Source organism: Mesoplodon densirostris, chromosome 9, assembly GCF_025265405.1.
Source record: "Mesoplodon densirostris isolate mMesDen1 chromosome 9, mMesDen1 primary haplotype, whole genome shotgun sequence".
In the NCBI taxonomy this organism is placed as follows: domain Eukaryota; kingdom Metazoa; phylum Chordata; class Mammalia; order Artiodactyla; family Ziphiidae; genus Mesoplodon; species Mesoplodon densirostris.
Genome location: NC_082669.1, coordinates 93,766,852 through 93,790,718, shown reverse-complemented (window position 1 = coordinate 93,790,718; position 23,867 = coordinate 93,766,852). Strand labels below are relative to the sequence as shown.

Here is a 23,867-nt window from a genome sequence, read left to right as displayed (position 1 = left end):
AAATACAAGTGTGCACGTGGATCTCCAAGAGGCCCTTGTGGTACGTGCTGCTTCCCACACTGATGTCATGTGCGGTCATTTGGGGAGAATCCTCTCCCAGGAGCTGGGTTTACGGCTTGCTTGTGGGGAGCCCCGATGTGCGTGGGGCTCCACTGAGAGGATGGAAGGGTCCACGCCCTCACGTTGAGTCCCGGCCTCAGAGGATGAGGGTCCCTCCACCTGCCTTGCCAGGTGCCCTCTGGCGGTCCTGTGGCGCACACCGCGGGGGGCTGTGGTCTCTGCCTCTCCCAGGTCAGCCTCGTCTTCCTGGCATCCAGCCCCAGCCCTTCCCACCTGAAACAACCTCTTTGTCTGGTCTTCTGTGCTCCCCCTGTTCCCTTTCTCCCCCTACCCTGGCCGGAGTGCTCTGATTGAATATCCCCGGTTCTCCATCCCCCACCCTCGCTGCTCCCAGCCACCCATTCCATCCATATTCAGTCTTGCATTATTTAAATCTAGAAAATGGTCTGGGCTTGAAATGAAGACACTCATTAATATGGGCCTTCTGTATTTATGTCTAACTCACTGGAACTTGAGAGAGCTTGGCAACCCTGGTCCCGATGGCTCTTTCTTCAGTTAGAAGAGCAGTGGCCACAGGAGGCCCAGTGGGCTGAGGTGGGTGGCCTTGGCTGTGGCGTTACCGCCGAGCAGGGCTCCACCGTGGTTTCAGAGGGCGCCTGTGAAGGTTGGCTGATCTGCACGCTGATCCTAGCTCTGCTGATCACCACCTGTGTTCTTCTAGCGGATCCCTTCCTCTCCCTGGCGCTGGTGTCCTCATCTGTGAAATGAGGGCAGTGGACCACGTGGCCTCTGAGGTCCCTTCAAGTGCACACACGCTACGATGTGTCACCCTGCCCCTTGACGGCACTGAAGGGGAAAAGAGTTAAAGGCAAGCAAATCACACTTGTCGACTTGTATATATTTCAAACACATTTTAAAAGTCACAAAGAGCAGACCTATCACAAAATGGTTTCGTCGTTTGAAATCGTTTTGGAGCCATAGGAAACATTAGAATGCCCAATGCAGATATTGTTTAAATCCCTTATATTTATATAGCAGCTTTATTTCCAAAGTGCCTGAATTACATGTTCCTATTTGGCTTTCACAATCTATTTCCAGAAGGTGTGTTGTAGAAACTGAGTGTTCTGGTTTACACATAGGGAAACTGAGGCACGAAGAGGTTAAATGCCTTCCCCTCAGTGACCAAGCAACATGGTGATGGAGAACTGGGACTTGGACCTAATGTTTCCTGGACACTTCTCCACGAGGACTCCCCCACAAGCCCTTGGACTTCATGGGGCCAAATGGAACCCATGTTCTTTCCCAGGTCTTTTCTTCCTCCTGGTCATCCCCACCTAGTCTCACCCAGGACAGAAATCTGGTAGCCGTCCTTGTTTTTGTGACTGTCATGACCTGCATCCAATCCAGCACCAGCTTACTCTCCTGAGGATTTCCCCAATCCTTCCCCTTCTCTCTACCCTATAGAGCCAGCTCCTTGGGGTCAGATCTCCATCACATCTCACCCGGACGGGAATTTTGCCGTAGCTTTGTAACTGGTCTCTTTGCCTCTGGTCTTTCTCCCTCAAATCCATTCTCCAAAAATTTTAAACTGGCTACATCCCCCCTCTTACTGCCTCCCCCTCCCCCCGGTTTGAAACGCTTGAGTGGTACTCATTATTTATTGGATAAAGTCTGTGTTTTCTAGCATGGTGTCTGGGAACTGTTGACTTCATCTTTCAAATGTATCTGCCCTGTACCTTATACCTTAATAATCCTGGGCCAACAGTTATTCTCCAGATGAGCCACAGAATTTCCCACCTCCATGCTTTGGCTTGTGTCATTTTCTCTGCCCAGAACAATCAGTGCAGCCGTGTTCTTTTGTGGGCTAATTCCTGGACCTTGTCTTTCAAGACTTAACTCCCATGACCCAGTTCAGCCCCTACTTGCCCTGCGGCTGAATTAGGTGCCCCTCTTCTTTGTCCGTGTAACACCCCATACCTTCCTCCGACATGCTGTCTACATGCCATCTCTATTATAAGACTTGAGGTTCTTGAGATCAGGAACCGCATCGTATGCATTTGCATAGCTTCAGCGCCCCTACTACAAAGCAGTGAAAAGTGTGGGCTTGGTCTGGGTGTTAGAGGAAACACATCAAACTCCAGAGACGCCCTCAGTTTCATTGTCTCCTTCCCAGCTATGGTGGCAGCGGACAGGGAACAGAGGGTAAATGCCATTTCAGGGAAGTGTGTGTGTGAGTGTGTGTGTTTGTGTGACACACTTGTTTTCCCTGCTGCTTAAGGAGAGTGAATCAGTGTTAGAACAGAGTCCAACAGCAGACAAGGTCTCCCAGGGGTAGCAATCAGCTTCCCCTCCCATCCCTGTGTATCCATGGGCCTAACAAAGCAATCACTGCCTCTCACTGTTTTAGTCTTTTACTCAATCATTTAATTATTTCTCAGGTCTGGGTGGCATGGCCACCGCCCTGGTTTTAACCCAGAGTATACTTACCTGTCCTATTCCTCCCCACCTCACCTCCGTTTAGAGCTCTTAACTGGACCAAATTTCACCTGACTTCTTGCTGTGGGCATAAAAAGGACCATGGGCCTCTAATCACTGCCTGGGGCCTCAGAGCAGCTGGCCATAAAGTGCAATATCTGCTCGTTTATTCGTGTTCATTCAGTTGACTCCAAACTGCTCTGAACGAATTCTTGGGCTCAGAAGAAGCTGTGCGGGCTTATTTTCATTAGCGTGGACCCCGAACAGGGAGAGAGGGAGAGAAAAGAGGAAAAGAGAAGACTTTATGGCCAGAGTTTCCTTTGTTTCTCGCCCCCTACTGTGCTCCCCAGCTCCTCTGCACACAATCCCCCTCCCCGCCAGCGCAGGAAAGAGGCCACTCCAGGTGCCCGAATCTTCCACTGAGGCCCTGGGTCTTATTGGTATAGACCACTCAGCCCTGTTAAAGTTATGACTTAATGAGTCCATCATGGGAAGGAACGCTAAACCTGTGCTTCCCTCCAGTAAAGTCACACTCGAAAGAGGAGATGCTCTATCTGACGGTCGTTTTATCTCTTCAGGGCAGAGCTGGAGGACCTTGTTCAGGGGAGACATGGTCCCGGTGTGGTCATGTGAGCAGGACTGTAGAGTCAACTGCATGATGACCCTCAAACGTTCATCACTTTCCCCTTCTTACCATCAGCACTGTCCTCATAGGACCAACTCATCTTGGCGCCCTTGGGCTGAAAGAGAGCCTTTGAGGTCAAGGCGACTGATTTCCCTGCCCTGTGTCCTTCCTTGACTTCCTGCCTTACTGCTTTTACTGTCTGGAAGTTCTCAGGGATGTCTGATCTGAATCTTCCTTATACAAGAGAAGCCTATTTCCTTTTGGTTCATCTTCACCTGGCCATCTCTGTCTATAACTCTTCATAATCTTGAGGTCAGTTAGGAAAGCCTTATTTCACCTCCCTTGACCTCTGTTCTCCAGGCCAAGTCATCCTAATCCAAGAGTCACAGAATCATGAAACTTAAGAGCCAGAAGTCTTTCCTTTACTCAACTCTCCTCAGCTTGACTTTATTGCCCTTACACATATGAATGACTTCCTTGAGATCCTGTCCAGTTTCTCGGCAAGACTTTAAAAATAGGGGTGGTGAGCTTCTATTTCTCATGGCCCAGCAGTTCTGGGTGCTGAGCTGAAAACTTTAAAGAGGGCTTCTTGTTCTCTCAAGCTTTCCTTCTAGAACCGTAGGATGGGCAAATATTCACCATACTTCACTTTTTTCTTAAGGACAGGGCAGAGGGGATGGCTTTGGTGGAAGTATGGGTTTTCAGAAGCCAGTGCCCCCATTTTCGCTTCATGAAGGAGGGCTTCGCAGAGGAGGTGGGGCTGTGGTGGAAAGAATACTGTTTGTATCCAGCGTGCTTGGTTCTAGGTCCGATTCTCTCCAGTCTAGCTGGGTAACCACGGACAAGTCACTTTACCTCTCTGGGTCTCAGTGTCTCTGTCTATAATATGAGGAAATCAGAGCAAACAAATCCTGAAATGCTCTCTAGTTCTGGCTTTTGTGCGTGAAGAGACTCGTAGAGGAAGGCTCAGAGAGCAGGGCGTGGACCGGGTGATGAATGTGGGGTAGAGGACACTGGTGATCCGGGACAGTGCTACTGAAGGAGCGTGGACAGATGGGGCTCCAGTGAGACAAGTGAGACAGTGATGATGGGGAAAGCTAAGAGAGGTGCTGTCGATTTGGGAGGCTGGTGTGTGATGTGCGAGCAGGGTGGTCAGGCCCACATGTGCTGGGTTAGTGTAAATCTCCTCTTTGTTCTTCTAGAAGGTGCAGTCCACTTCCACAGTGCTGTTCACAGCACTGACCTCCAAAAGGTGACCCTCCTTTGCCAGCAGCCCTCATTTGAAGGAGGTTGCTCAAGACTGTCCAGATGATCTGGATACCCCTGTGTTTTTCAGGGTTCTTCTCCATCTGGTCAGCCAGCAGGAGAAGAAACCTAAGGACTGTGTTCCTCTTGCTGATAGATAGTGAAACCTTGTCAGCTCTAAGCCAGCCTTTTCTAACAGAAGGATCCCCAAACCAGTATTTTCCACTGCTTTTTTGCTCCAATGGCATAGAAATGGTGCCTTAGATGCAGGAGCTGGAGTGATTTGAAGAAGGATCAACACCGTGTTTTCTGTGTCTGTAAAACCATTTTCCCCTAGTCTTCTTTGACATGGTTGGATGCTTTCATGTCTTGGACCCTGGTGAGAAGAGTGTCCACTGCAGTGGGCTCATCTTTCTGCCTCTCTTGGGATCAGCCCACTGCCTCCAGCTAGCAGAGAAAGGCACCTTTCTTCTAGTGGTGGAGGCTGGAGAGGGCTCAGAGCCCTGCAGCTTACCAGATAGTGCCGGGCGGTGCTGCAAATCTGAAACCTACCCCACGGGCAAAGGCAGGGGAGAGACCAGGTTGACTCGTGGCTAATTCCCAGAGCTGTAGCTTTCCTCACAGCTGAGCCAGATCTTCCTGGTAAGTCAGGAGCAAGGGCTGGCCAGAGGGCTGAGATGGCATTCCTGTTCCCTGCTCTAAATAGAATGCTCTGGGCACTGGGACTCAGGACTCTTAGGGGAAGCTTCTCCGTCTCTGTCCTCAGTCTTACTTGCCTTCCCTCTCCTTTTCTCTTGGATCCCCTTGCTGTCTGCCAGCTCCTCACCTCACGGTTGATAATACCAGCTCCAACTTACTTATCGCTCTGCGTACATGATTGCTTTCTTCATGGTATCTCTTTGAGATGGTCATTGTTATTATCCCACCTTACAGAAGAGGATGCTGAAGACCAGGAAACTTGTCATTTGTCCCAGTTCTCACAGAGAGAATAGAGCAGAGCTAGGACTGAAACTCTATTGGGTCTGACTCCAGAGCGCATGTCTTTTTTTTTTTTTCTTTTTGCGGTATGCGGGCCTCTCACTGTTGTGGCCTCTCCCGTTGCGGAGCACAGGCTCCGGATGCGCAGGCCCAGCGGCCATGGCTCACGGGCCCAGCCGCTCCGCGGCATATGGGATCCTCCCAGACCGGGGCACGAACCCGTATCCCCTGCATCGGCAGGCGGACTCTCAACCACTGCGCCACCAGGGAGGCCCTGGAGCGCATGTCTTTGCCTCCACAGTGTAGCAAAGGTGGGAACCTACATTGCAAGAGACTAAGGCCCGATATCCCCCTGAAGATCCCTGGTATCCAGACTTGGGGCTCTCACTGATGCACCTGTTCAGCTTCTCTAAGATGACTTTCCCTTTGAAGATGAGTTCCCATCTATCCTGGCAAGGCCAGGTGGTCACTGGGAAAGACCTGGACCGCAGATTCTGGAGACCTTGTATCTAATTCTGGTTCCACTGCATCTCCCATGATGTGTGACCTTGGATAAGTCACTTGATTCTTGTCTTTCTGTAAAATGGGAACAACATCTCACCCCTGGCTGCTGCCTGCATCCCCTCCCCGCATGACAGAGCAGAAAAGATCATGGACCCAGAGTCAGGCAGCTGGGCTCCAGTTTCAGCTCTGCCCCAGAACCACCTTGTGACCTCAAGCAACACTTTCAACCTCTATAACCTTCAATTTCATCATCTGTAAGATGGGTTTAATAATATTTGCCATGACAGTAGGGTTTCGTTTGAATCACATGAGATAACAGTGCTTTGAAAGAGAAGAAGTCTCAAAAGTCAAGTAGTGCTAATGGTGTGGACATGGGTAGGAAATTTCACATGAAATGTTTGAGTTCTTCAACAGAAAGCATGTGTATAAGGCTGTGGTCATTGGAAGCTCTGTGTTTAGCAAGGAAGTGAGGATGTTAGACCTTCTATGGTGCTCAGGGCTCCGTGCTCTCATTATCATCCTTTTCATTATCCAGCAGCATCTGGGAAACAATGGATCATCAGGACTGCCCAATCCCTTATCTAATTATTCTTCAAGCCATCCCCATGGAGACATTTTGGGGAGGACAGAAGTGAGGAAAATAGAGTAAAGTGAAGACTATAGGAGCCATCCAAGCTTCTGGTTCCTGGAGGTCACCTGCCTACCCTGGCAATCTTCTGAGTTCACCAGCATCCTCCCCAGCCTGCCCCAGGAAGGATGCACTTGTTTAAGAACTGGGTCCTGAAAACTGGGTCATGGGTCCTAACTGAGTAATGGGAATCATAGGGACTTTGTGCTAGGGTTGACCAACTCTGAGCTAATTCACTGGAGAAAGCTTCACATGTTGTGGATATTTCATATGGAAAAAGAACCAGGCTGAGAGTCTATACATGGACAGAGTTGCTTTTTAAGCCATTACTAGCATTACGAAGGCCATGCTGGTGCCTGCCTGTGCCTTGGCATTCACGTGTGTCTTGGCCTGATGTATATCACATGGATAGATATCTAGACTATTCTTCAAAATCTTCTGGGAGAGGACAGTCCAAAATTGCCCTAAGCAAGCCACATAAGTATTAACAAATTTAACAATCTAAAAACCTGGATCCATATTCTCTTTCCTTCAATTTAAGAGACTATTCTTTGGTTCTCAGGAAGGGAAAAATAAAGTTTGTTGACCTCTCTTTGAAGACACACCATTCTTTTTATTGAAACTTGTTCTCAAGTATATTAATGTCAAATATTGTGGGAGGGCTGAGATTTTACTCTACTGGCAACATAATAAGTTAGCCTGTTTTTGTTTCAAGTTGACAGAAGACATGAGATTCCTGGATCAGAGATGAAAGACTTTATTACTCACAGTAAAGGCAGTAGCCACATTGTTAGCATATTTTTGTTGGCTCTCTGAACGCTGATTCCCACAGGGTGGGAATGAAGATGGTCAGATGACGCTGGTACACACAGGGAGTTCCACTGTAAGAGAGGAATCCTGAGCCTTGGGAACCCAAATCTTTTATAATAGGCAGTAAACATGCCGGCCCTTTGTTCTGGAGTGAGACCTTATATCTTCCAGGTCTGTTTGCTATGCTAACATTCTTGAAAAGGTGGTCTGGGACAAAGAGCAGTCTGTACACTGCTTGCAAGACATGCAAAATTGTGGGAGCCCCATGGAGAATTGTTTCCCAATGTTTATCAGTATTATTACATTTAGGTGAGCAAATTCCAGTTTCTTTAACCTTTTGGCCTGGGTTCTGTCTCCCAATCTCTTCAGCTGTTAGGCAGTTATCCCCTTTGGGGCTCTGGCTCTCTTTGAGTTCTGTGTTTTCCCACCTTCCAGGGCAGACAGAACTGATACTCTTCTGTAAGGGACTTCCTAGGGACTTCCACAAAAGAAGTTTACTTCCTCGTTTGGGGGGCTCCAAGGAAACTGCACCTGGAAGACATATTGCCGTCATCTCTTTGGTTCTTGAGAGATGAAGACAAATTGCAGGCAATTTAGAGACAAGTAACTTAGGTGATTAGGGGTGATGTCGGGGGAAAGATGAAAAGAACTGCACATGCAAGCGTCTGCTCAGATTGTGTTGCAGAAATTGGAGGAAGGGGATGTGGGGAAATTTCCCATGTCTGCGTGAGTAAGTCCATTAGCGTCTTTCTGGATACTGACCTCTGACCCTGTTCCTCCCTAGCTTGACCTCCCTATGTGTCAGTTTCCTCTTTTATAAAACTGGAATGAAAATGGTATGTTGTTGGGGATTAAAGGACATAATACATATTAATAGAAGGAGCTCAAGCAACATATGCTATTTTAATAACACAGAAAATGGAGCTAGAAAGAATCTCAGAGAGCCTTATATTGAACATCTCAGTCTACAGAGGAGGAAACTGAAGCTTAGAGGGAGAGGTGAACTAGTTATAGGAAGAGTAGGACTAACTAGAAGCCAGGGGCTTCCCTGGTGGCGCAGTAGTTGAGAATCTGCCTGCCAATGAAGGGGACACAGGTTCGAGACCTGGTCTGGGAAGATCCCACATGCCACGGGGCAACTGGGCCCATGAGCCACAACTACTGAGCCTGCGTGTCTGGAGCCTGTGCTCCGCAACAAGAGGCCGCGACAGTGAGAGGCCCGCGCACTGCGATGAAGAGTGGCCCCCGCTCGCCGCAACTAGAGAAAGCCCTCGCACAGAAACGAAGACCCAAGACAGCCAAAAATAAATAAATAAAAATAAATAAATTTAACTAGAAGCCAGGTCTCCCCACATCCAACTTGGTGCTAGGCAGAGATCAACTTCTTTTGTGTTGTTTAGTTTCTCAAAGGAAGCTATAATTTTTTAGACCAACATTAATCCAAAATATTTAAGACATAAGAATATGTTATGATTGTCTGTTGCCTTAACATGTTTTAATTGTTAATGTCCACACCGAGAAGTAGTTACAAGTCCATTAGGTTTCAAGTTCTCCTTCTGAGTTCCTTCAAAGAGGGTAAGTGCATTTATGACCACTTTCCTGAGATGAAACACCAAGTTCTTCTTTCAGAGGCCTCCTGCTAAGTTCATCGTCTTCCTTACTTTGGATATTGACACCAATGGCTTTTCTTCTAGGGGCAAGGCAGGGGCAGCCATAAGTTCTCTATTTTCCAAAGTTCTCATGTAGGTATCTGTAGATGTGGATGAGAAAATGTATTGCAACTTCCCACAAATAAATTGTTTCCTCTTACAGCATAGATTAAGGGTGCCGATGCTTTTCACTCACAAGACATTTTCTCAGTCAGGCTTTACATTGATTAAAGGATGATCATTTCCCTGTCTCATGTTAATCAAAATTAACTGCCAATCAGAGCTTCTGATCTGTATATGGCTATGGCTATCCCACTTGTTGAAATAATTCTAGGTTATAAATTGAAACATGATTTTTTAGGGGGCCTGGGCAGACTTATCTCCAACAAACAATTTCTGTTACATTTTTGGAAATATTGAAAATAGTCTAAAGCTTCCCATTACTGTTTTCTAGAAGCACTAGGAACCACCACCGTTAACTGCAGGATAAAGAAGCAGAAGGGATCCTAGGAGTAATAAGAGTCCAACTTCTGAATTTACAGAAGGAATGGAGGCCCAGGAATTGGGTCACTTGCCCAAAGACTCTGGCAGAGGCCTCTGGGAATGACTCCTAGCTCTACTGATGTCCCTCTTTTTCTGGGAATGGCTGTAGTGTAGAGGGAGGCCTGCAGGGCCACGTCTGGCTTGCTATCCTATTCTGGTGGGTCCCTCCTGGGTTAGGCCTCAGAAACAGCTACCTCTCAATACTGGTCTAAAGCTGAGCTTATCAGTCTCTTTGTTCAAAGTCAGATATTTGAAACAGAGCCTGAGGGGTTCTTGAGCTTAAGTCCATGAAGGGTAGCACATTGGAAGGAATCCCACGCTCTCCTCATGCTGTCTGCCTGGGGCCACCCTTGTGCCTTTTCTTCATGTGTCTTGTTGTTCAGTTCTTCCTTCAGTTTCATGAAATACCCCAATGTCCTTCCAATGAATTCTTTCTAAAAAATGTAAAGATCATTTATATTTGATTGCTGTGCTGGCAACTGACATAACTTTGACTAAAGGAGACACAGGATTAGTAAATAGCAACGTTGGCATTGAACTTTGGTCTCGGGACTTGATTCTAATGCTCTTTTTTGTACAACATGCTACAACTCAAAAAATAATCTATAAATCCTTGATGTAACTCATGCTTTTGAGTAATATGATAATTATTAGACAACAGAAGTTCTAGGAAAAATAGCAACTTTTTGGGGGGAATTCTTCCTGAAAGCTCTTTTTCAAATTGTGAGTTAGAGAAAACAAAAAATCACACATGTATCTGAATACTCTATTACGTTAAAGTAGAATAATGGATTCAGTTTACTTTAAACTGAGATATTATTATAATGCAATCTCTAGGGCGGATTTACCAAAGCATTAGTATAGAAAATAGAAACACATTCTCTGAATTTTGAAATATCTTTCACTGGCGTGTTTAATAATACCACTTCGTTTTCTATGTGTTCCTATAAGGATGCAAATCATTGCACTATAGACAAATGAAGGTGCTTCTCTTCAAGGTTGTGAAGAGAAAAAAATGATTTTCTATCTTACTACTATTCCTGTTGTATCAATAGAGAAACCAGGGCATGGAGCTCATTTAATTGCTCGAGATCCACTGAGGGGAGGGAGAGCCAGGGTCAGGGGAAGCAGTAGATTGAAAACTCTTGTGTTTGCTGCACTCAGAATGTGGGCTTACATAAAAAGGAATGAAATAATGCCATTTGCAGCAACATGGATGGACTTAGAGATTATCATACTAAGTGAAGTAAATCAGATATCATATGATATCACTTATATGTGGAATCTAAAAAAATGATACAAATGAACTTATTTACGGAACAGAAACAGACTCTCAGACATAGAAAACAATCTTATGGTTACCAAAGGGGAAGGGGGGGGAGGGATAAATTAGGAGTTTGGGATTTGCAGATACAAACTACTATATATAAAATAGATAAACAACAAGGCCCGACTGTATAGCACAGGGAACTATATTCAATACCTCGTAATAACCTATAATGGGAAAGAATATTTATTTATATGTAAATAAAACAGAATCACTTTGCTATATACCTAAAACTAGCACCATATTGTAAATCAGCTATACTTCAGTTAAAAAAAAGTGTGGGCTTAGCTTTTGAAGTGTAGTTTGAGACGAGAAAGGTGGGAGGGATGCTCTGTGTTATTAGTTTGCATGTTATTTATCTTTATTGTCCCAGTGCCTAGCATATAAACAGGTGCCTAATAAATACAGAAGGAGAGAAGAATGGAGGGAGGGATGCTGGAGAAGAAGGAAGGAAGGGAGGGAGGGAGGGAGGGAGGAAGGAAGTCAAGATGCTGCATGGAGGCTATGAAAGAAGCATGATTTGAAAATGGTCCAGTGAAGTCCTTGGGACACATGCCCAGGTGAGTGGATGAGGCAGACAGGTTGGGAAACCTGTAGCCACCATGACTGAAGTAGAGACTAATCCATGGAAAATGGAAAAGATGCAGAGCAGGAGAGGTGAGGAGGGAAAAAAAGAAATCAAAACAAAACAAAGAGGAAGAGGAAGCGGTTGAGGTTGATCCTGGGGAGAAAGAGGCTGGTGCATGGTGGGTTCTTGGCTGCCTTCCTCACTGCTGGACCTTTCTCTTCCATCGTGCTTTTCGGCCCTTCTCCTTGCCCAGGGTGCCCACTGTTCTCCTGTTCTAGATCAAAAACAGCCTCCCGGAAGTGGAGACACTTTCGTAGCTGAGTACAACACTGACCTCTCTTAAGGTGTCACCAAGACCCTTGTGACTTAACAGATTTAAACCTTGCCTGCAGGACCGACTGTGTAGTGATGAGATTAAGACCATCAGCCAGAGGATTGGTGCCCTGAAATGAATCTCAACAGAACGACTCTCCCTGGGCTCTTCCTGCTTCTTCCCCAGACATCTGTCCTTTCCCTACTCTTGACTCAACCCTCCTCCATACACCTGGGCATGACTTGTCCATGTGTTCAGTTTCCTCCCTGCTACTACCTGGTTGGTGAGCCAAGCATTAAGGGGTCTAATCCCAAGCACACACACAGAGAAGGGATGTTTGCTCCATTCAAAAGCCGGTATGTACTGTTCATGCAGAATGTGAGGGTTTCCTCCTCTGGACCCCGACTGGGCTTGCTCCTGGAATTAGTGGATTGTGCTTTGGACCCAATGTGGCGTGTCCTTCCTCCTTGAGATGTAATTAGTGCTCATCAGTGTCACAGACAGACACAGGGCACAATAGGAAATTTTAGGAAAAACGGGTTAAGAAGGGCAGTATGGGGGTGGATTGAAGTGGGTGGGAATAAGAAGAAAGAGAGGAGAGTTAACAGATTGAGGAGAGATCCACCTGGCTACAGTGGTTTGATGTGCACCAGAGGCAGGCTCACCTAGAGGGTCCCCATTTTCGTGATCTGAGAGCAGGTGATTAGGATCCAATGGGAATAATTTGAATTCCACAGAAGGCAGTGATGCTGACTGGAGAGCTTTAAGGGCAAGCAGTGTAGTTTAAGGGTATGAGTCAACTCTGTGTGTGTGTGTGTGTGTGTTTTCCAAATTGTTGGGAGAGCCTGCTCTATCAAGAAACTGTGACATTTTTATAAATCCAGGTCTGCTCTGTTTCAACCATGCCGAGCACTCCTCTATGATTCTGAAATCAGACCCTTTAAGGGCTTGTTGTACTAATACCTTCCTCACTTGGTGCCTCAGTTTCCCTCCCAAGTGAATATTCAATTTTTTATTCCAATTTTGCTTTGGCCATATTAAGCATATAGCACAAACAATTCAAATTCACACCTTAATAAAATTGCGAGTCACATTGGATGATGGACTTCCTGGGTCAAAATAGTGAAGGTTAAATGTGTAAATGCCAAGGTTGTGTCTACAGTATGGAAGTAGGCTTCCCTGTGGAGTGCTTTGGTGGGGTTCCCACTAGACTCAGGTCCATGTAAAGCTCTGAACTGCTCTGTTTTGAGATGAAGGGAAGGAGATTCTTCACTAAGATGGGAATCTATCTGAGAATTCTCCTTTCTTAAGGCTCTGGGGTGCACCGTGGAGACTGGTAAGCCAGCTGCTGTGGTTTCCTGTCCTCCTGGGACAGGTCAGTGCAGCTGCAGGCGAGCTTTGGTTGGCTCTAAGAGGGATGCTGGCTTTGGGATCTTAGCAGGGGGGATGCAGCAGACAGGGGGAGCCCAGCCCAGGGTACATGTGAGCCCAGCAGACAAGGCAACAGCATCTGCCAAGCTGATAAAGAGGGTTGCCGCCAATCCTGAAATCGCTGAAAGTACAGAAGGAGGGGGTGGAGAGGAGAGGAAACCCAGTGTCCCACTAGGGAAACGGCGGCACTTCCTTTCTTGTGTGATTCCCGTTAAGCATGGCAGACAGAATCATTCAGAGAAAGAGTGGGGGAGGGGAGAAGAAAATCAATTGTTTTTCATATTTATTGATCGCCTTCAACGAACCTCTGTGATCATGGGGTGGGAGGGGGACGGAGGAGAAAGGGTCGGCCTCTGAGGGTGAGTGAGTGGCCGTCCTCTGTGGCATGGGAGTGCCATGAGGCCACTGAGGTCGCTGGGCTGGAGCCTACCCACTGTGTCCCGCAGGGGACATGGGAGAGGATCACTCAAGTCTACCCAGGATTGGGAGGAAGGGCCCGATGATGCTTGTTTCAGTGTTCGGGGCTGGAATCTCATCTAGATGATTGAGAGTTTTTCCCCCTATTTTAGAAAATAATACACAGATAATTGCAGAAGAGATGGCTACAGAAAAGAGTAATAGAATATAAAAGTGCATATTTTCACCAGAGTGCTGTAACCATTCCAATCTGGTCTGTACACCTGGTTTATATAGTTGAAGTAGAACTACATGTCCTATATGATATCCTGCTTTTCTTTTGCTTATCTATAAAGTGCATTTTCTACATTATTAAAAGCTCTTTAGAGCTGCTTTGAAAAAGAGGTTTTTTGGTATTAAATAATAAATAAATAAATAATAAAATAAGTAAAATTTGGAAAAATACAAAAAGTATAAAAAAGGAAGTAAAAATACTCATAATTTCACCACCCAGAAAATGACTCCTCTTGACATTTTAGTCTATTTCATTCTAAGCTTTTTTCTATGCATATATATAGACACACACACACACATATAATGTATTTTCCTCCATAAAATTTCAGTCATGAAGTGTGTATACTTTTTTATGTTCTGCTTTTTTCACTTACATTGTGAAAATTATCTTAAATCATGACTTTTAATGTTTGTATAATATTCCATTCTATGTGTCCATCAGTCTTTATTCAATTGATCTGCTATTATTTCCAATGTGTTGGTATTAGAAACAACACAATGATGGCTTTCTTTTTATCTGTCTTTAACCCCCTGTCTCTTGGTACCTAGAAAAGGAGATTGGTTTTTTGGAGGTGGATCTGGGTTTTTCCCTTAGCATCAGGGAGAAACTCCCATCATCATAGCCTGCTGAAGCTCTGCTCATATAGAGTCCCTGAACTTGGCTCAGAACTTGCTGGAAGCCCCCAGTGGTGCTGGTCTCCCTCCAAGACACCTCATCTTTTTAAATTAAAAAAAAATTTTTTTTAGTTTAGTTAAGTTTTTAGAGCCTTGTTGTCTAATGCATTGATACATAGCCACTAGCTAGATGTGGCTCTTCAAATTTACATTAATTAAAATCAAATAAAATTAGAAACTTAGTTTCTTGGTCACAGCAGCTACATTTCAAGTGCTCAAGAGACACAAGGGGTCATGGCTACCATATTGGACAGTAAAGATACAGAACATTTCCATGGTCACAGAAAGGCCTGTAGGACAGCACTAGAGGAAAGGTCACCCCAGGCCCTTCACGCCTGGCTTCCTTGTCGTGGGGTCTCCCTGAGTTTGCCACTCTTTTCGAGCCCCTCTCCTCAGAGCATCGATCCTCTCCCACCCTCTTCTTGGGCACTCCCATACTTTAGCCTTCTTTTAGTCTGATTAATAACTCATCTTTTCAGGCAAAGGTGGAGCTTAGAGCAGGTTCTTTTTCTCTCTAGATGAGTGGAAATTTATCCAGAGACCAGAATGATAAACACACAAGTAAGCTTTTCTAGTGCTGCTCCTGGAAATCTTGAGACTCAGGAAGAGAATGGAGACTCCTGGTTGAAGAGGAAGTAATGGTCCTTAGAGAGTTGGCTGGACCCTTTCTCCTCAGCACAGAGGAGGGACTGTCCTGTCAGTGCATCCGGGGCATGTCTGACAGGAGAGCTTGGGGTGGAGCGAAGTCCTGAGCCATCCCTCCCCCTCCTGTAGGACTAGCTCTAAGTCATCAGACTCCAACAGTGAGTGGCAGGCAAGCAGGGACTGAGAGACACAATGCATCAAGGGAGACCAGGTATTTAGGGGTGAGCTGCCTAAACACACCAGGTGGTTGAGAAGAATAGGACTGGGCACACAAGACACACACCAACTCTTGTGAAAAACACAGCTCCAAGCCATTTACATTCACGTTTCAGCAGTAGCACCAGCATCTGAATTCCAAGCAAATGACATCAGGCAGCTGTATAGAAAGGGCTACAGGCTTTAATTACGTTGGAGGACAGCCTGGTAGCCAAAGAAAGTCATATTACAAACTGTCTGGGAGGCAGATTCGAGACCCCAGAAGAGATTGTGTTAAAGGCCTGTTTCAAGACTGGCCCTCCTCACTGTCCACTGCCTCTTCTCAGAAGACCTTAGCTCAATGAGGAAGAAAGTGAGGCATCTCACCTCTGCAGGCCTCTGAGTAGCTGCTAGAATTTTAGGTCCAGAAGAACAAGAGCAAGGACCACGTTTGTCTTGCCCAGTGATGAGTCTCCAGTGCAGACACGGTGGAGGCGCCCTAACATCTGTTGAATGAATGAGCAACAGTGATGTTACCACCCAAATCCATGTGACCTTAATCAGTCTCAATCTGCTCCCCAAAGACAAATAAATGTATTTTACAGATTATGAGATTTGGGACCACAGATGGCTTTTCCTAGCCTTCTTTCTTAATATTTTAATTTTTTATTATATAATATTTAATATATACAAAAATATGTGTAGTGTCTATGTAATAAAGCAATAAATAAAGCATGGCAATGAAACACACACTGGTGAAGCCACCACCAAAATTAAGAACCAATGTTTTACCAATACCATGGATGCATTCCCCCCTAAGAGTGCATGACCCCTGCTGTCCCACAAAGATAACCACCATTTTCTTTTTTTTTTTTTTTTTTTTTTTTCTTTTTGCGGTATGCGGGCCTCTCACTGTTGTGGCCTCTCCCGTTGCGGAGCACAGGCTCCGGATGCGCAGGCCCAGCGGCCATGGCTCACGGGCCCAGCCGCTCCGCGGCATATGGGATCCTCCCAGACCGGGGCACGAACCCGTATCCCCTGCATCGGCAGGCGGACTCTCAACCACTGCGCCACCAGGGAGGCCCAATAAATATTTTTTTAAAAAAGAAAATGGTGGGCCTCCCTGGTGGCGCAGTGGTTGAGAGTCCGCCTGCCGATGCAGGGGATACGGGTTCGTGCCCCGGTCTGGGAGGATCCCATATGCCGCGGAGCGGCTGGGCCCGTGAGCCATGGCCGCTGGGCCTGCGCATCCGGAGCCTGTGCTCCGCAACGGGAGAGGCCACAACAGTGAGAGGCCCGCATACCGCAAAAAGAAAAAAAAAAAAAATTATTTATTTGGCTGTGCCGAGTCTTAGTTGTGGCATGTGGGATCTTTAGTTGTGGCCTGCAGGATCTTTAGTTGTGGCATGTGGGATCTTTAGTTGCAACATGCGGGCTGTTAGTTGCAGTATGTGGAATCTAGTTCCCTGACCAGGAATCGAACCTGGGCCCCCTGCATTGGGAGCACAGAGTCTTAACCACTGGACCACCAGGGAGGTCCCAGATAACAACTATTTTCAATTTTATGTTTCCATTCCCTGGATTTTTAAAAATATAGTTTTACCCCCTCATCTTCGTGACTTATTAAACAATATGTTTCATTCTGTTTGCTTTTGAGTTTAAAAATATATTGATTATAGTCCTCTATGACTTGCCTTTTATTCAATATGTTTCTAAGATTATCCTCATGGTTGTGAGTAGACGTATGACATTCATTTTTCACTGCTACTTAATATCTCATTTGTGTGAATATACTGGAATTTATGTATTCACTTTCTTGTGAATGGACATTTGGGTCGTTTCAGGCTTTTGATTATAATATTATGGTTGCAAACACCTTGTACACATGCAAGAATTTCTCTAGGGTGTCTACCTGGAGGAGAATCACTCGCTGATGGTGGGTACAGTTTTAACTTTCAAGATGTTTTCATATTGTTTCCCAACATGATTGCATTAGTGTTTACTTCCCACAACAGATTTTCCATTGCTCCACATCCTCCCCACCACCTGTTATCCTTAGGTTTCTTAATTTTTGCCAGTCTGGTAGGTGTTGTATAGCTTCTCATTGTGCTCCTCATTTACATTCTCCTCCTGATCATTAATGACATTGATTGTTTTGTCATATGTGTTTTGTTTTCTCATATTTCCCCTTTAGTGACATTCCTATTCATGTCCTTTGTTCTTTCTCTTTTGGGTTATTGTCTTTTTCTAAATAAACTTGTAAGACTTATTTCCGTTTTCTGGATACTAATCCTTGGCTGATTAAATATCTTTCAAATGTTTTCTCCCAGTTAGTACTTACTTATTTAATATCTTTTGATAACTCAAAAATATTTTTATTTTTGAACAGAAGATCTTGATTCTATTTTATTTTATTTTATTTACTTATTTTTTAAAATTTATTTATTTTATTTATTTTTGGCTGCGCACGGGCTTTCTCTAGTTGCGGCGAGCGGGGGCTACTCTTTGTTGCGGTGTGCAGGCTTCTCATTGCAGTGGCTTCTCTTGTTGCAGAGCACAGGCTCTAGGCACGCAGGCTTCAGTAGTTGTGGCATGCAGGCTCAGTAGTTGTGGCTCACGGGCTCTAGAGAGCAGGCTGTGGCGCACGGGCTTAGTTGTTCCATGGCATGTGAGATCTTCCCAGACCAGGGCTCGAACCCGTGTCCCCTAGATTGGCAGGCAGATTCTTAACCACTGTGCCATCAGGGAAGCCCGGTCTTGACTTTAGAGTTGCCAACATTTATCAATCTTTTATTCTTATTTCTCAAGAAATCCTTCTTATCTTGAGCTTACAAAACTATTCACCTATATTATCTTCTAAATGTTTTAATGTTTGTCTTTCATATTTAAGTCTTTGATCCACTTGGGAGTGCTTTTTATTTTGGATTGAGTAGGAATTTATATCTTTCCCTCCTCCTCCCTTTCCTTACCTTGGATCGCTACTTGACTTAACAACATTTATTGTACATTCATCCTTTTTCCAGTGACCTGAAATGCCACTTCTGTATCAAGGATATGGGTCGGCATAATAAATCTTGAAATCTGGTAAGGCAACTCCCTCTACTTTATTCTTCTTCTTAAGGAGTGTCTTTCTCTCATTCTTACTGATCTGAGCAAAGATGGCGGTGCCAGTGCCCGTGCCCTAGGTCATAAATACCAGGGACTTGAACTCAACAGTTTGTGTGTGAAGCCTGCTTATGAGGGCTGCTCTGAGTAGACTAAGCCAAAAACATCTGTGTGTGATGCTGAGGTTCCCTATTCAAGGTAGGAAATTCTGAATCTCTTTTAGCCTTGGGCTGTCCTTTCAATATCCTTTTAAGTCCAAAATTCCTAAGACAGAAGAACAATCTGACATGAATGTTAGAGTTTACCCAAGGACAAGAAAAATATCAGCGTTTGGCTTGTAAACCAGGTGCAGTGGATGTGAAAGTCCCAGGCGGGAAGCTGCGTGGTCTCAGGATGGGTTGTAGACTGTGGTTTGTGCTGTCACGCATTAGGGGGAGAAAATGGAGCAGAAACACCCTGCCTGAGATACACTCAGCAAAGCATTTTTTAAATCAAAGCCTCTGCTTCTTGACAAACAGACTCTAAGATGCATCTAGGGAACATCTCTGATGTGGAAAAATCCAAGGGCAGAGACATGTCAGGTGAGGGAAGAATCCATTCACTCATCCATACAGTAACTACTTATTGGGCACCTACTGTATTCCAGGCACTGTTCTAGGCACTGGAGATACAGCCCTGAATGGGACAGATAAGGGGCTGACATTCTAAGACGGGGAGGCAGATAATGCAAATAAACGCGATAATCTTTGACATGGATAACGTTCATCTAGAAATGAAAACTGCACAGTACTGAGAGAAGGCTTCTCTGTGGAAGTATGAATGGCAGAAAGGAGCAGCTATGGGAAGATCTGGGGGAGGGGGGCTCATGCTCTAGTTTCGAACCAGCTAGTGAACAGCCTGGAGGTGCTGTTTGGGGCTTGAAGAAGACCTGTGAGGCTGGAGGATGAATAGAGGGAGGAAGCAGTATAAAAATGAGGTGAAGAAGATAGGGAACAGCCAGATCCTTTGGGGACATGTAGGCCAGGGGCAGGAGCTTGGGTTTTATTTTAATTGAAGGGGAAACCACTAGAAGGTTTATAGGGAAGTGATGCATTCTGGCTTAGAATTGGAAAATGATGGCCTCCTTCAAAGGATGAGGATACAGGTTTGTGGGGACTGTGAAAGACTGAACCGAGAGTACTCGGCTAAGAAGCAGCAGAGGCCCCAGAACAGGGCCCCCCAGGCCCAGCAATCTTTCAGCACCCACATGCTGCATCCAGCATCATTCCCTGGCTGGTGATCTGGCTCTCTGTTTGACTGGATGCTCATAGCAGGAAGCTCTGAGGTTTGCTGAGTCGTCTGCCAGGAGAGGCTTGGGGCTGTAGGAACAGAACCACTAAAGCTTAGATGGATATGGATTTCGAATGCCTGTGTGTATTATATCATACTTAGCTCTTACAGAGGGTTTGTTTGGATCAATTGGAATATTTATCTAGGAATTGTTCAATTGTTTTTATAGAATTTGGAGTGTGGTTCCCCTTTGTCTGCCTGTCCCTGAACATCCTCTTACAATGTCAGGGCCATCCTCCCACGGCCTCTGATGCTCCCTGAAAATCCAGCCTCCATGTTTTCCCCTTTCTCTGTGGAGGTAATATCATAGCTGATAACTCAGTCCTTCAACAAGGGCTCGTCAATGGGACAGCTGGGCTCAGCTGTCAGCACCTCTGGTCCCTTGCCCCGGGGAGGGCTGGAGTTGTCTTGTGCACCCTCACAGGTGGGCTGTCATTCACCAGGGGCATCACAACCTGTCCCCCACCATCTGATACCTTCCTGCTGACTGTGGTGACCTCCTTAGGAAACTGTTTGCCCAACACTCCCTCTTCAGAGCTGCCCACTGTATCCTTCCAGACTCATGGTCCAGGCTGTCAGTGGACTCAGGGCTCCATCACTGGGCCTGCCCTTGAGCTGTCCGTGGTACAGAGAGCCCAGGACAGGAAGCCAGGAGACCTGGGTTCCCATTCCAGCTTGCTGGGTGACCTTGGTTAAGCCTGTCAGGACACACACCTACAAAATCAAACTATCGCCCCAGTGATGCTCAAACTGTTCTGTGGGAACCCAGGTCTCTCTCTGCAGAAGCAGTTTGAATTTTATTCAAAAACTATTTTTATGGCTGTAACAGAAAAACACAACTCCAATGGGTTATATGCCAAATAGCAACATATTAAAAACCAACATGTTAATTTGTTTTGCTAGGCTAACTCATATTGCACAGACATTAGAATAGAGCTTTTTCTGCCATCAGTGTGTGTGTGTGTGTGTGTGTGTGTGTGTATATGCATATGTATGTGTATGTATATATACACACCCACTTTTTTTTTAACATGTCATTGGTTTGGAAGGTTGTAACTCTGCACTGATTTATTTAAAATTCAGGCCTTGGCATGTGTGCCCCAATAAATAGTACCAGCAAGTAAATCACTGAAGCACATACCCTCCATCCTTCCATGAGCACTTACCCACCAGCCGAGGCTCAGACGCATGGGCTCTAGGCATGCTCTTGTCACATGTAACCATCAGTTGTACGAGCCTGAGTGAACATACAACACGCTGCTTTGTGGTAACCTAGGCAGGGTCTGCCTTTTATTTAACAAACATTTTATTTTGGAATACTTTTAGATTTACAGAAAACTTCCCATGATACTACAGAGAATTCCCATATACCCTTCACCCAGCTTCCCCTAACGTTATCCTCTTACATACGCATAGTACACTTGTCAGAACGGGGAAATGAGCATTGGTACAGGGCTATGAGCTGAATTACAGACTCGATTCAGATTTCACCAGTTCTTCCCCTGTTGTCCTTTCCTGTTCCAGGAGCCAGGCGAGGATCCCACATGGCACTGGGTTGTCCTGTCTCTTTAGGCTGCTCGGCTCTGTGATACTTTTTCAGTTGTTCCTTGTTTTTCATCACCATGACACTTTAGAAGAGTACTGGTCACATAGTTTGTAGAATCTCCCTGAGTTTGGGTCTGTCTGATGCTTGATCATGATTAGACTGAGGTTATGGGATTGGGGGAAGCAGACTGCCTGGGCCGACTATTTTAATGCACTGGGGTCTTGCCCACGAGTAGCCAGATTAGTATTTCCTCTTCTTGAGCAGGATTGAGGAGCCGGGAACCACAGAGGCCCAAAACTTGCTTCTGCTTTTATTCCACCCAAAAAATAGGGAAAGGATTGTGTGGAGGAAGCTCCTCATCAAGAATCACTGGGAGCAGTGAGCAGTGTTACTGTCGAGAGTGTGAAGACAGGGGCTTCCCTGGTGGCACAGTGGTTGAGAGTCCGCCTGCCAATGCAGGGGACACGGGTTCGTGCCCCGGTCTGGGAGGATCCCACGTGCCGCGGAGCGGCTGGGCCCGTGAGCCATGGCCGCCGAGCCTGCGCGTCCGGAGCCTGTGCTCCGCAACGGGAGAGGCCACAACTGTGAGAGGCCTGCGTACCGAAAAAAAAAAAAAAAAAGAGTGTGAAGACAGAGGGAAGCCTGAGAAGCAGCTCTTAGTAAAGTCCCTGAGACCTTGGCCAAGGCCCCATGAGAAACAGCTAGGTTCTATATTTTTTGTCACTGAAAAGTTGGGGAGAGTTGGATAAGGAGAAGGATCTTTGAGTCCCTCATCTCAATAATTAGGAATTAATACTGTTGGAAATGGAAAGTCTGATCAGAAGGACAGTCATGGTGTGTGTGTAATAGTGTGTGAGAGTGTGTTAGGTGTGAGAGTGTGAGTATGTGAATGTGTATGATGTGTGTCAGTGTAAATGTGTGTGTGAGTGTGTGTGTGTGTGTGTCTGTGTGGGTGTGGGTGTGATTGTGGAACTGGAAATGGGTTGGAAGACTGAGATTTGGTCCTCAGCCTTGCCTGGATGCTAGTCCTAGTTTCATTGTATTTAATAACTCTACATCTCAACTTCTTCTACCCATAAGATGAGGATGAGAATACCTGCCCCTACCAACTCCGCAGAGTTACTGTGAAGAAGAAATATACATAAACATGCTTGGGGAAAATGTAAAGTGACATGCACGTGAAGGATGGTATTGCCATCAAGGAAGGTGAAAGGAGGAGCTGTCAGTTCTTGGTCAGAGAGGTGAGGAAGAGAGAACAGGGACCGGAAAGGGAATGAGGATCTAGAAACACAAGCTTGATTAAAAACTCAAGTCTAAATTTTGTACTTGAGCCAGTACCTTGAATTCCAAAGTCAGAAGTGTTCTGTGTGAATCTGACTTGCTGTCTGTCTTGCTAATTGCTGGCCTGATTTCCATGTCTAACAGTGGCACTTGCTGCCGAGGTACAGTATATTATAGACTTATTAAGGCTGTTAATGATAATGGCAATCCAGTAAGTAATCTACGATCTCCTGATCTATCTCTGTCACCCACCTCTCATCAGGCCATTAAGGTGACAAGCTTCATAGAACATAGTAATCTCCCCCCTGTCAGCCCCTTGGAGCTTTTCTCCCTGGAAGAACTATGGACTCTCTAGGGCTAAGTCACGTGAAGATATCGCTAAGGAGCTCCTTTCCATCCAGAGTCTGTTCTACTCATGAGACCTGGGCACGTGGGGATTCTCTTTTTTACACTCCGCCCCCTCCCCCAGTATTCCTGCGGAGGCTGGGAATGTGAAATAAGAGCAAAGAAAGCAATGTTTCATCAGTAAGGGACTGGTTAAATAAACGATGGTCCACGCAAACAAGAATTTCTAGAGAGCTACAAGAAGAGAAGGTGGAACCCTTTATTTATGGATGTGCAGTCATCTTCAAGCTATGTGAGTGCTAGATACAAGGCAGTGAGTATAATGTGGTACCTGGTCATGGCGTGGACCCTTACGGACATCCTTACGGGCCACATTCAGCTCTGCCAGCTAAGCCACCCATAACTGAGAGGGCATTTCGGTCTTCCCTGGTCCACAGGCATTGGGCGAGGTCCTGATTCAACAGGGAGCATCTGGTGGTTTCCCCACATCCTCAGGCTCTCGGCTGCTACAGCCCCCTCTCCTTCCTTGTGCCCTGGGTGGGCACGCAGAGTTGGCAGATGGTTTGGGAAGTGTGAGAGAAGGAAGGAAGTAGACTTTGGGATTTTCACCAGAAGGAGGGACTCAGAACAAACCTTCCGCATTGTTCAAAGGCTGAAACTGGGAACCAGTAGAAGGAAAGTCTTTTCTTCAAAGCCCAGGTATACAGCACTTTCTTTCACTCTCAGACATTGATTCATCATCCTTAATTTTGGACGGGGACATGCATATCATATATTCTTTCAAACCACAAATCAACTGCCGTCTTTCTCTTCATTGTCTTCCTCTTTAAATCTCCCAGGAAGGAATTATAGTGGCTGGGGACCATCTGTTTCCCTGGCACCAAGGCCGAAAGGGGGCCA

General features: G+C 45.8%; 1 protein-coding gene and 1 non-coding gene across 3 annotated transcripts in view; one reads left to right on the top strand and one right to left on the bottom strand.

Annotated features, from left to right (window-relative positions):
- Positions 1-23,867, top strand: part of PLXNA4 (plexin A4) — a 627,343-nt gene that overhangs the window by 69,825 nt on the left and 533,651 nt on the right. The gene's annotated exons all lie outside the window — the stretch shown is intronic.
- Positions 16,824-16,896, bottom strand: TRNAG-CCC (transfer RNA glycine (anticodon CCC)). Its single transcript has one exon. It is a non-coding gene; the product is annotated as a tRNA-Gly (tRNA).